The following is a 14,901-nucleotide window of genomic DNA, read 5'->3' on the forward strand; positions in this document are numbered from 1 at the left end:
AAAAACGCCCCTTTGGACATAATTTAAAATCTGAAACATTTCAGATTTTTTTTTTTTTAGTCCAAAGGGATTTGAATCCCGAAGGACTATTAGTTTCGTTTTGGCATTTTGCGTCGGACTCATAAATGTCGGTTCACTTTTAAAAGTGTTGCCACAAAAGGTTAGATTCCTGCATTCTATTTGAAGAAATTAAATAATGAAAAATCTGCATAAATGTATGTATATTTCTCGTATTGTGATAAAACAACGGTACATAGAGTCATCGAATTTTGAATAACGTAATCCTCCAATGAATATAGGCATGTGGAAAACCAAATTTGAAATTTGTTTTATGATCGATTTCCTATTTTTTAAAACTTTGACGAATTTTTGATTAACAAACTCAAGGATTTCAAAGCGAGCAATGGCAACGTTGTGCAGAAAAAACATTTTTATCTCCAGCGCGTGAGACTCTGTATCGGAAATTCTAAAGGTATGCTCGTTTTAAAACTATTTTGCAATATTGCTGTTGCACTGGATCTTATGGTTTAATTGCGAGGAACATGATATTTAATAAAGAAAGGTAACACACAAAATGTTAAAAAACGCCCCTTTGGACGTAATTTAATATCTGAAACATTTCAGAATTTTTTTTGTTTTGTTTTGTTTTGTTTTTTTTTTTTTTTTTAGTCCAAAGGGATTTGAATCTCGAAGGACTATTAGTTTCGTTTTGGGATTTTGCGTCGGACTCATAAATGTCGGTTCACTTTTCAAAGTGTTGCCACAAAAGGTTAGAGTCCTGCATTATATTTGAAGAAATTAAATAATGAAAATCTGCGTAAATGTATGTATATTTCTCACATTGTCATAAAATAACGGTACATAGAGTCATCGAATTTTGAATAACGTAATCCTCCAACGAATATGAGCATGTGGAAGACCAAATTTGAAATTTGAAATTTGTTTTATGATCGATTTCCTATTTTTTAAAACTTTGACTAATTTTTAATTAACAAACTCAAGGATTTCAAAGCGAGCAATGGCAAAGTTGTGCAGAAAAACATTTTTATCTCCAGCGCGTGAGTCTCTGTATCGGAAATTCTAAAGATATGCTCGTTTTAAAACTATTTTGCGATATAGCTGTTGCACTGAATCTTATGTTTTATGTGCGAGGAACATGATATTTAATAAAGAAAGTAACATACAATATGTTAAAAAACGCCCCTTTGGACGTAATTTAAAATCTGAAACATTTCGGATTTTTTTTTTCTTTTTTTTTAATTTTGGAGCTCCAAATGTCAAAGGTACGAATCGAAACGAGTCTTTACTCGTTTTTAGTCCAAAGGGATTTGAATCCCGAAGGACTATTAGTTTCGTTTTGGCATTTTGCGTCGGACTCATAAATGTCGGTTCACTTTTCAAAGTGTTGCCACAAAAGCCTAGAGTCCTGCATTATATTTGAAGAAATTAAATAATGAAAAATCTGCATAAATGTATGTATATTTCTCGTATTGTGATCAAACAACGGTACATAGAGTCATCGAATTTTGATTAACGTAATCCTCCAACGAATATGAGCATGTGGATAACCAAATTTGAAATTTGAATTTTGTTTTATGATCGATTTCCTATTTTTTAAAACTTTGACGAATTTTTGATTAACAAACTCAAGGATTTCAAAGCGAACAATGGCAACGTTGTGCAGAAAAAACATTTTTATCTCCAGCGCGTGAGACTCTGCATCGGAAATTCTAAAGGTATGCTCGTTTTAAAACTATTTTGCAATATTGCTGTTGCACTGGATCTTATGGTTTAATTGCGAGGAACATGATATTTAATAAAGAATGGTAACACACAAAATGTTAAAAAAACGCCCCTTTGGACGTAATTTAAAATCTGAAACATTTCAGATTTTTTTTGTTTTGTTTTGTTTTTTATTTTTTTTTTTAGTCCAAAGGGATTTGAATCCCGAAGGACTATTAGTTTCGTTTTGGCATTTTGCTTCGGACTCATAAATGTCGGTTCACTTTTCAAAGTGTTGCCATAAAATGTTAGAGTCCTGCATTATATTTGAAGAAATTAAATAATGAAAATCTGCGTAAATGTATGTATACTTCTCACATTGTCATAAAATAACGGTACATAGAGTCATCGAATTTTGAATAACGTAATCCTCCAACGAATATGAGCATGTGGAAGACCAAATTTGAAATTTGAAATTTGTTTTATGATCGATTTCCTATTTTTTAAAACTTTGACGAATTTCTGATTAACAAATTTAAGTATTTCAAAGCGAGCAATGGCAAAGTTGTGCAGAAAAAATATTTTTATCTCCAGCGCGTGAGTCTCTGTATCGGAAATTCTAAAGGTATGCGCGTTTTAAAACTATTTTGCGATATTGCTGTTGCACTGGATCTTATGGTTTAAGTGCGAGGAAGATGATATTTAATAAAGAAAGGTAATATACAAAATGTTAAAAAACGCCCGTTTGGACATAATTTAAAATCTGAAACATTTCAGATTTTTTTTTTTTAGTCCAAAGGGATTTGAATCCCGAAGGACTATTAGTTTCGTTTTGGCATTTTGCGTCGGACTCATAAATGTCGGTTCACTTTTAAAAGTGTTGCCACAAAAGGTTAGAGTCCTGCATTCTATTTGAAGAAATTAAATAATGAAAAATCTGCATAAATGTATGTATATTTCTCGTATTGTGATAAAACAACGGTACATAGAGTCATCGAATTTTGAATAACGTAATCCTCCAACGAATATAGGCATGTGGAAAACCAAATTTGAAATTTGTTTTATGATCGATTTCCTATTTTTTAAAACTTTGACGAATTTTTGATTAACAAACTCAAGGATTTCAAAGCGAGCAATGGCAACGTTGTGCAGAAAAAACATTTTTATCTCCAGCGCGTGAGACTCTGTATCGGAAATTCTAAAGGTAAGCTCGTTTTAAATCTATTTTGCGATATTGTTGTTGCACTGAATCTTATGTTTTATATGCGAGGAACATGATATTTAATAAAGAAAGGTAACACACAAAATGTTAAAAAACGCCCCTTTGGACGTAATTTAATATCTGAAACATTTCAGAATTTTTTTTGTTTTGTTTTGTTTTGTTTTTTTTTTTTTTTTAGTCCAAAGGGATTTGAATCTCGAAGGACTATTAGTTTCGTTTTGGGATTTTGCGTCGGACTCATAAATGTCGGTTCACTTTTCAAAGTGTTGCCACAAAAGGTTAGAGTCCTGCATTATATTTGAAGAAATTAAATAATGAAAATCTGCGTAAATGTATGTATATTTCTCACATTGTCATAAAATAACGGTACATAGAGTCATCGAATTTTGAATAACGTAATCCTCCAACGAATATGAGCATGTGGAAGACCAAATTTGAAATTTGAAATTTGTTTTATGATCGATTTCCTACTTTTTAAAACTTTGACTAATTTTTAATTAACAAACTCAAGGATTTCAAAGCGAGCAATGGCAAAGTTGTGCAGAAAAACATTTTTATCTCCAGCGCGTGAGTCTCTGTATCGGAAATTCTAAAGGTATGCGCGTTTTAAAACTATTTTGCGATATTGCTGTTGCACTGGATCTTATGGTTTAAGTGCGAGGAAGATGATATTTAATAAAGAAGGGTAATATACAAAATGTTAAAAAACGCCCCTTTGGACATAATTTAAAATCTGAAACATTTCAGATTTTTTTTTTTTTAGTCCAAAGGGATTTGAATCCCGAAGGACTATTAGTTTCGTTTTGGCATTTTGCGTCGGACTCATAAATGTCGGTTCACTTTTAAAAGTGTTGCCACAAAAGGTTAGATTCCTGCATTCTATTTGAAGAAATTAAATAATGAAAAATCTGCATAAATGTATGTATATTTCTCGTATTGTGATAAAACAACGGTACATAGAGTCATCGAATTTTGAATAACGTAATCCTCCAACGAATATAGGCATGTGGAAAACCAAATTTGAAATTTGTTTTATGATCGATTTCCTATTTTTTAAAACTTTGACGAATTTTTGATTAACAAACTCAAGGATTTCAAAGCGAGCAATGGCAACGTTGTGCAGAAAAAACATTTTTATCTCCAGCGCGTGAGACTCTGTATCGGAAATTCTAAAGGTATGCTCGTTTTAAATCTATTTTGCGATATTGTTGTTGCACTGAATCTTATGTTTTATATGCGAGGAACATGATATTTAATAAACAAAGTAACATACAAAATGTTAAAAAACGCCCCTTTGGACGTAATTTAAAATCTGAAACATTTCAAATTTTTTTTTTTTTTTTAATTTTGGAGCTCCAAATGTCAAAGGTACGAATCGAAACGAGTCTTTACTCGTTTTTAGTCCAAAGGGATTTGAATCCCGAAGGACTATTAGTTTCGTTTTGACATTTTGCGTCGGTCGGATAAATGTCGGTTCACGTTTCAAACTGTTGCCATAAAATGTTAGAGTCCTGCATTATATTTGAAGAAATTAAATAATGAAAATCTGCGTAAATGTATGTATATTTCTCATATTGTCATAAAATAACGGTACATAGAGTCATCGAATTTTGAATAACGTAATCCTCCAACGAATATAAGCATGTGGAAGACCAAATTTGAAATTTGTTTTATGATCGATTTCCTATTTTTTAAAACTTTGACGAATTTTTGATTAACAAGCTCAAGGAATTCAAAGCGAGCAATGGCAACGTTGTGCAGAAAAAACATTTTTATCTCCAGCGCGTGAGTCTCTGTATCGGAAATTCTAAAGATATGCTCGTTTTAAAACTATTTTGCGATATTGCTGTTGCACTGAATCTTATGTTTTAAGTGCGAGGAACATGATATTTAATAAAGAAAGTAACATACAAAATGTTAAAAAACGCCCCTTTGGACGTAATTTAAAATCTGAAACATTTCAGATTTTTTTTTTTCTTTTTTTTAATTTTGGAGCTCCAAATGTCAAAGGTACGAATCGAAACGAATCTTTACTCGTTTTTAGTCCAAAGGGATTTGAATCCCGAAGGACTATTAGTTTCGTTTTGGCATTTTGCGTCGGACTCATAAATGTCGGTTCACTTTTCAAAGTGTTGCCACAAAAGGCTAGAGTCCTGCATTATATTTGAAGAAATTAAATAATGAAAAATCTGCATAAATGTATGTATATTTCTCGTATTGTGATAAAACAACGGTACATAGAGTCATCGAATTTTGATTAACGTAATCCTCCAACGAATATGAGCATGTGGATAACCAAATTTGAAATTTGAATTTTGTTTTATGATCGATTTCCTATTTTTTAAAACATTGACGAATTTTTGATTAACAAACTCAAGGATTTCAAAGCGAGCAATGGCAACGTTGTGCAGAAAAAACATTTTTATCTCCAGCGCGTGAGACTCTGTATCGGAAATTCTAAAGGTATGCTCGTTTTAAAACTATTTTGCAATAATGCTGTTGCATTGGATCCTATGGTTTAATTGCGAGGAACATGATATTTAATAAAGAAAGGTAACACACAAAATGTTAAAAAACGCCCCTTTGGACGTAATTTAAAATCTGAAACATTTCATATTTTTTTTTGTTTTGTTTTTTTTTTTTTTTTTTTTTTTTTTTTTTTAGTCCAAAGGGATTTGAATCCCGAAGGACTATTAGTTTCGTTTTGGCATTTTGCGTCGGACTCATAAATGTCGGTTCACTTTTCAAAGTGTTGCCACAAAAGGTTAGAGTCCTGCATTATATTTGAAGAAATTAAATAATGACAATCTGCGTAAATGTATGTATATTTCTCACATTGTCATAAAATAACGGTACATAGAGTCATCGAATTTTGAATAACGTAATCCTCCAACGAATATGAGCATGTGGAAGACCAAATTTGAAATTTGAAATTTGTTTTATGATCGATTTCCTATTTTTTAAAACTTTGACTAATTTTTAATTAACAAACTCAAGGATTTCAAAGCGAGCAATGGCAAAGTTGTGCAGAAAAACATTTTTATCTCCAGCGCGTGAGTCTCTGTATCGGAAATTCTAAAGATATGCTCGTTTTAAAACTATATTGCGATATAGCTGTTGCACTGAATCTTATGTTTTATGTGCGAGGAACATGATATTTAATAAAGAAAGTAACATACAAAATGTTAAAAAACGCCCCTTTGGACGTAATTTAAAATCTGAAACATTTCAATTTTTTTTTTTTTTTTTTTTTTTTTTTTTTTTTAAATTTTGGAGCTCCAAATGTCAAAGGTACGAATCGAAACGAGTCTTTACTCGTTTTTAGTCCAAAGGGATTTGAATCCCGAAGGACTATTAGTTTCGTTTTGACATTTTGCGTCGGACTCATAAATGTCGGTTCACTTTTCAAAGTGTTGCCACAAAAGGCTAGAGTCCTGCATTATATTTGAAGAAATTAAATAATGAAAAATCTGCATAAATGTATGTATATTTCTCGTATTGTGATAAAACAACGGTACATAGAGTCATCGAATTTTGATTAACGTAATCCTCCAACGAATATGAGCATGTGGATAACCAAATTTGAAATTTGAATTTTGTTTTATGATCGATTTCCTATTTTTTAAAACATTGACGAATTTTTGATTAACAAACTCAAGGATTTCAAAGCGAGCAATGGCAACGTTGTGCAGAAAAAACATTTTTATCTCCAGCGCGTGAGACTCTGTATCGGAAATTCTAAAGGTATGCTCGTTTTAAAACTATTTTGCAATATTGCTGTTGCACTGGATCCTATGGTTTAATTGCGAGGAACATGATATTTAATAAAGAAAGGTAACACACAAAATGTTAAAAAACGCCCCTTTGGACGTAATTTAAAATCTGAAACATTTCAGATTTTTTTTTGTTTTGTTTTGTTTTTTTTTTTTTTTTTTTTAGTCCAAAGGAATTTGAATCCCGAAGGACTATTAGTTTCGTTTTGGCATTTTGCTTCGGACTCATAAATGTCGGTTCACTATTCAAAGTGTTGCCATAAAATGTTAGAGTCCTGCATTATATTTGAAGAAATTAAATAATGAAAATCTGCGTAAATGTATGTATATTTCTCACATTGTCATAAAATAACGGTACATAGAGTCATCGAATTTTGAATAACGTAATCCTCCAACGAATATGAGCATGTGGAAGACCAAATTTGAAATTTGAAATTTGTTTTATGATCGATTTCCTATTTTTTAAAACTTTGACTAATTTTTAATTAACAAACTCAAGGATTTCAAAGCGAGCAATGGCAAAGTTGTGCAGAAAAACATTTTTATCTCCAGCGCGTGAGTCTCTGTATCGGAAATTCTAAAGATATGCTCGTTTTAAAACTATTTTGCGATATAGCTGTTGCACTGAATCTTATGTTTTATGTGCGAGGAACATGATATTTAATAAAGAAAGTAACATACAAAATGTTAAAAAACGTCCCTTTGGACGTAATTTCAAATCTGAAACTTTTCGGATTTTTTTTTTTCTTTTTTTTTAATTTTGGAGCTCCAAATGTGAAAGGTACGAATCGAAACGAGTCTTTACTCGTTTTTAGTCCAAAGGGATTTGAATCCCGAAGGACTATTAGTTTCGTTTTGACATTTTGCGTCGGTCGGATAAATGTCGGTTCACGTTTCAAACTGTTGCCATAAAATGTTAGAGTCCTGCATTATATTTGAAGAAATTAAATAATGAAAATCTGCGTAAATGTATGTATATTTCTCACATTGTCATAAAATAACGGTACATAGAGTCATCGAATTTTGAATAACGTAATCCTCCAACGAATACAAGCATGTGGAAGACCAAATTTGAAATTTGTTTTATGATCGATTTCCTATTTTTTAAAACTTTGACGAATTTTTGATTAACAAACTCAAGGATTTCAAAGCGAGCAATGGCAACGTTGTGCAGAAAAAACATTTTTATCTCCAGCGCGTGAGTCTCTGTATCGGAAATTCTAAAGATATGCTCGTTTTAAAACTATTTTGCGATATTGCTGTTGCACTGAATCTTATGTTTTAAGTGCGAGGAACATGATATTTAATAAAGAAAGTAACATACAAAATGTTAAAAAACGCCCCTTTGGACGTAATTTAAAATCTGAAACATTTCAGATTTTTTTTTTCTTTTTTTTAATTTTGGAGCTCCAAATGTCAAAGGTACGAATCGAAACGAATCTTTACTCGTTTTTAGTCCAAAGGGATTTGAATCCCGAAGGACTATTAGTTTCGTTTTGGCATTTTGCGTCGGACTCATAAATGTCGGTTCACTTTTCAAAGTGTTGCCACAAAAGGCTAGAGTCCTGCATTATATTTGAAGAAATTAAATAATGAAAAATCTGCATAAATGTATGTATATTTCTCGTATTGTGATAAAACAACGGTACATAGAGTCATCGAATTTTGATTAACGTAATCCTCCAACGAATATGAGCATGTGCATAACCAAATTTGAAATTTGAATTTTGTTTTATGATCGATTTCTTAATTTTTAAAACTTTGACGAATTTTTGATTAACAAACTCAAGGATTTCAAAGCGAGCAATTGCAACGTTGTGCAGAAAAAACATTTTTATCTCCAGCGCGTGAGACTCTGTATCGGAAATTCTAAAGGTATGCTCGTTTTAAAACAATTTGCAATATTGCTGTTGCACTGGATCCTATGGTTTAATTGCGAGGAACATGATATTTAATAAAGAAAGGTAACACACAAAATGTTAAAAAACGCCCCTTTGGACGTAATTTAAAATCTGAAACATTTCAGATTTTTTTTTTTTTTTTTTTTTTTTTTTTTTTTTTTTTTAGTCCAAAGGGATTTGAATCCCGAAGGACTATTAGTTTCGTTTTGGCATTTTGCGTCGGACTCATAAATGTCGGTTCACTTTTAAAAGTGTTGCCACAAAAGGCTAGAGTCCTGCATTATATTTGAAGAAATTAAATAATGAAAAATCTGCATAAATGTATGTATATTTCTCGTATTGTGATAAAACAACGGTACATAGAGTCATCGAATTTTGATTAACGTAATCCTCCAACGAATATGAGCATGTGGATAACCAAATTTGAAATTTGAATTTTGTTTTATGATCGATTTCCTAATTTTTAAAACTTTGACGAATTTTTGATTAACAAACTCAAGGATTTCAAAGCGAGCAATGGCAACGTTGTGCAGAAAAAACATTTTTATCTCCAGCGCGTGAGACTCTGTATCGGAAATTCTAAAGGTATGCTCGTTTTAAAACTATTTTGCAATATTGCTGTTGCACTGGATCCTATGGTTTAATTGCGAGGAACATGATATTTAATAAAGAAAGGTAACACACAAAATGTTAAAAAACGCCCCTTTGGACGTAATTTAAAATCTGAAACATTTCAGATTTTTTTTTTGTTTTTTTTTTTTTTTTTTTTTTTTTTTAGTCCAAAGGGATTTGAATCCCGAAGGACTATTAGTTTCGTTTTGGCATTTTGCGTCGGACTCATAAATGTCGGTTCACTTTTCAAAGTGTTGCCACAAAAGGTTAGAGTCCTGCATTATATTTGAAGAAATTAAATAATGAAAATCTGCGTAAATGTATGTATATTTCTCACATTGTCATAAAATAACGGTACATAGAGTCATCGAATTTTGAATAACGTAATCCTCCAACGAATATGAGCATGTGGAAGACCAAATTTGAAATTTGAAATTTGTTTTATGATCGATTTCCTATTTTTTAAAACTTTGACTAATTTTTAATTAACAAACTCAAGGATTTCAAAGCGAGCAATGGCAAAGTTGTGCAGAAAAACATTTTTATCTCCAGCGCGTGAGTCTCTGTATCGGAAATTCTAAAGATATGCTCGTTTTAAAACTATTTTGCGATATAGCTGTTGCACTGAATCTTATGTTTTATGTGCGAGGAACATGATATTTAATAAAGAAAGTAACATACAAAATGTTAAAAAACGCCCCTTTGGACGTAATTTCAAATCTGAAACTTTTCGGATTTTTTTTTTCTTTTTTTTTTAATTTTGGAGCTCCAAATGTGAAAGGTACGAATCGAAACGAGTCTTTACTCGTTTTTAGTCCAAAGGGATTTGAATCCCGAAGGACTATTAGTTTCGTTTTGACATTTTGCGTCGGTCGGATAAATGTCGGTTCACGTTTCAAACTGTTGCCATAAAATGTTAGAGTCCTGCATTATATTTGAAGAAATTAAATAATGAAAATCTGCGTAAATGTATGTATATTTCTCACATTGTCATAAAATAACGGTACATAGAGTCATCGAATTTTGAATAACGTAATCCTCCAACGAATATAAGCATGTGGAAGACCAAATTTGAAATTTGTTTTATGATCGATTTCCTATTTTTTAAAACTTTGACGAATTTTTGATTAACAAACTCAAGGATTTCAAAGCGAGCAATGGCAACGTTGTGCAGAAAAAACATTTTTATCTCCAGCGCGTGAGTCTCTGTATCGGAAATTCTAAAGATATGCTCGTTTTAAAACTATTTTGCGATATTGCTGTTGCACTGAAACTTATGTTTTAAGTGCGAGGAACATGATATTTAATAAAGAAAATAACATACAAAATGTTAAAAAACGCCCCTTTGGACGTAATTTAAAATCTGAAACATTTCAGATTTTTTTTTTTCTTTTTTTTAATTTTGGAGCTCCAAATGTCAAAGGTACGAATCGAAACGAATCTTTACTCGTTTTTAGTCCAAAGAGATTTGAATCCCGAAGGACTATTAGTTTCGTTTTGGCATTTTGCGTCGGACTCATAAATGTCGGTTCACTTTTCAAAGTGTTGCCACAAAAGGCTAGAGTCCTGCATTATATTTGAAGAAATTAAATAATGAAAAATCTGCATAAATGTATGTATATTTCTCGTATTGTGATAAAACAACGGTACATAGAGTCATCGAATTTTGATTAACGTAATCCTCCAACGAATATGAGCATGTGGATAACCAAATTTGAAATTTGAATTTTGTTTTATGATCGATTTCCTAATTTTTAAAACTTTGACGAATTTTTGATTAACAAACTCAAGGATTTCAAAGCGAGCAATGGCAACGTTGTGCAGAAAAAACATTTTTATCTCCAGCGCGTGAGACTCTGTATCGGAAATTCTAAAGGTATGCTCGTTTTAAAACTATTTTGCAATATTGCTGTTGCACTGGATCCTATGGTTTAATTGCGAGGAACATGATATTTAATAAAGAAAGGTAACACACAAAATGTTAAAAAACGCCCCTTTGGACGTAATTTAAAATCTGAAACATTTCAGATTTTTTTTTTGTTTTTTTTTTTTTTTTTTTTTGTCCAAAGGGATTTGAATCCCGAAAGACTATTAGTTTCGTTTTGGCATTTTGCGTCGGACTCATAAATGTCGGTTCACTTTTCAAAGTGTTGCCACAAAAGGTTAGAGTCCTGCATTATATTTGAAGAAATTAAATAATGAAAATCTGCGTAAATGTATGTATATTTCTCACATTGTCATAAAATAACGGTACATAGAGTCATCGAATTTTGAATAACGTAATCCTCCAACGAATATGAGCATGTGGAAGACCAAATTTGAAATTTGAAATTTGTTTTATGATCGATTTCCTATTTTTTAAAACTTTGACTAATTTTTAATTAACAAACTCAAGGATTTCAAAGCGAGCAATGGCAAAGTTGTGCAGAAAAACATTTTTATCTCCAGCGCGTGAGTCTCTGTATCGGAAATTCTAAAGATATGCTCGTTTTAAAACTATTTTGCGATATAGCTGTTGCACTGAATCTTATGTTTTATGTGCGAGGAACATGATATTTAATAAAGAAAGTAACATACAAAATGTTAAAAAACGCCCCTTTGGACGTAATTTAAAATCTGAAACATTTCGGATTTTTTTTTTTTCTTTTTTTTTAATTTTGGAGCTCCAAATGTCAAAGGTACGAATCGAAACGAATCTTTACTCGTTTTTAGTCCAAAGGGATTTGAATCCCGAAGGACTATTAGTTTCGTTTTGGCATTTTGCGTCGGACTCATAAATGTCGGTTCACTTTTCAAAGTGTTGCCACAAAAGGCTAGAGTCCTGCATTATATTTGAAGAAATTAAATAATGAAAAATCTGCATAAATGTATGTATATTTCTCGTATTGTGATAAAACAACGGTACATAGAGTCATCGAATTTTGATTAACGTAATCCTCCAACGGATATGAGCATGTGGATAACCAAATTTGAAATTTGAATTTTGTTTTATGATCGATTTCCTATTTTTTAAAACTTTGACGAATTTTTGATTAACAAACTCAAGGATTTCAAAGCGAGCAACGGCAACGTTGTGCAGAAAAAACATTTTTATCTCCAGCGCGTGAGAGTCTGTATCGGAAATTCTAAAGGTATGCTCGTTTTAAAACTATTTTGCAATATTGCTGTTGCACTGGATCCTATGGTTTAATTGCGAGGAACATGATATTTAATAAAGAAAGGTAACACACAAAATGTTAAAAAACGCCCCTTTGGACGTAATTTAAAATCTGAAACATTTCAGATTTTTTTTTTTTTTTTTTTTTTTTTTTTAGTCCAAAGGGATTTGAATCCCGAAGGACTATTAGTTTCGTTTTGGCATTTTGCGTCGGACTCATAAATGTCGGTTCACTTTTCAAAGTGTTGCCACAAAAGGTTAGAGTCCTGCATTATATTTGAAGAAATTAAATAATGAAAATCTGCGTAAATGTATGTATATTTCTCACATTGTCATAAAATAACGGTACATAGAGTCATCGAATTTTGAATAACGTAATCCTCCAACGAATATGAGCATGTGGAAGACCAAATTTGAAATTTGTTTTATGATCGATTTCCTATTTTTTAAAACTTTGACGAATTTTTGATTAACAAGCTCAAGGATTTCAAAGCGAGCAATGGCAACGTTATGCAGAAAAAACATTTTTATCTCCAGCGCGTGAGTCTCTGTATCGGAAATTCTAAAAATATGCTCGTTTTAAAATTATTTTGCGATATTGCTGTTGCACTGGATTTTATGGTTTAAGTGCGAGGAAAATGATATTTAATCAAGAAAGTAACATACAAAATGTTAAGAAACGCCCCTTTGGACGTAATTTAAAATCTGAAACATTTCAGATTTTTTTTTTTTTTTAGTCCAAAGGGATTTGAATCCCGAAGGATTATTAGTTTAGTTTTGGCATTTTGCGTCGGACGGATAAATGTCGGTTCACTTTTCAAACTGTTGCCATAAAATGTTAGAGTCCTGCATTATATTTGAAGAAATTAAATAATGAAAATCTGCGTAAATGTATGTATATTTCTCGCAATGTCATAAAATAACGGTACATAGAGTCATCGAATTTTGAATAACGTAATCCTCCAACGAATATGAGCATGTGGAAGACCAAATTTGAAATTTGAAATTTGTTTTATGATCGATTTCCTATTTTTTAAAACTTTGACTAATTTTTAATTAACAAACTCAAGGATTTCAAAGCGAGCAATGGCAAAGTTGTGCAGAAAAAACATTTTTATCTCCAGCGCATGAGTCTCTGTATCGGAAATTCTAAAGGTATGCTCGTTTTAAAACTATTTTGCGATATTGCTGTTGCACTGGATCTTATGGTTTAATTGCGAGGAACATGATATTTAATAAAGAAAGGTAACACACAAAATGTTAAAAAACGCCCCTTTGGACGTAATTTAAAATCTGAAACATTTCAGATTTCTTTTTTTGTTTTGTTTTTTATTTTTTTTTTTTTTTTAGTCCAAAGGGATTTGAATCCCGAAGGAATATTAGTTTCGTTTTGGCATTTTGCGTCGGTCGGATAAATGTCGGTTCACTTTTTAAACTGTTGCCATAAAATGTTAGAGTCCTGCATTATATTTGAAGAAATTAAATAATGAAAATCTGCGTAAATGTATGTATATTTCTCGCAATGTCATAAAATAACGGTACATAGAGTCATCGAATTTTGAATAACGTAATCCTCCAACGAATATGAGCAAGTGGAAGACCAAATTTGAAATTTGAAATTTGTTTTATGATCGATTTCCTATTTTTTAAAACTTTGACTAATTTTTAATTAACAAACTCAAGGATTTCAAAGCGAGCAATGGCAAAGTTGTGCAGAAAAAACATTTTTATCTCCAGCGCATGAGTCTCTGTATCGGAAATTCTAAAGGTATGCTCGTTTTAAAACTATTTTGCGATATTGCTGTTGCACTGGATCTTATGGTTTAATTGCGAGGAACATGATATTTAATAAAGAAAGGTAACACACAAAATGTTAAAAAACGCCCCTTTGGACGTAATTTAAAATCTGAAACATTTCAGATTTCTTTTTTTGTTTTGTTTTTTATTTTTTTTTTTTTTAGTCCAAAGGGATTTGAATCCCGAAGGAATATTAGTTTCGTTTTGGCATTTTGCGTCGGTCGGATAAATGTCGGTTCACTTTTTAAACTGTTGCCATAAAATGTTAGAGTCCTGCATTATATTTGAAGAAATTAAATAATGAAAATCTGCGTAAATGTATGTATATTTCTCGTATTGTGATAAAACAACGGCACATAGATTCATCGAATTTTGAATAACGTAATCCTCCAACGAATATGAGCATGTGGAAGACCAAATTTGAAATTTGTTTTATGATCGATTTCCTATTTTTTAAAACTTTGACGAGTTTTTGATTAACAAGCTCAAGGATTTCAAAGCGAGCAATGGCAACGTTGTGCAGAAAAAACATTTTTATCTCCAGCGCGTGAGTCTCTGTATCGGAAATTCTAAAAATATGCTCGTTTTAAAATTATTTTGCGATATTGCTGTTGCACTGGATTTTATGGTTTAAGTGCGAGGAAAATGATATTTAATCAAGAAAGTAACATACAAAATGTTAAGAAACGCCCCTTTGGACGTAATTTAAAATCTGAA

The sequence above is a fragment of the Stegodyphus dumicola genome, chromosome 11, assembly GCF_044657685.1.
Source record: "Stegodyphus dumicola isolate Sdum_Otavi_A_Nest chromosome 11, ASM4465768v1".
NCBI lineage: Eukaryota > Metazoa > Arthropoda > Arachnida > Araneae > Eresidae > Stegodyphus > Stegodyphus dumicola.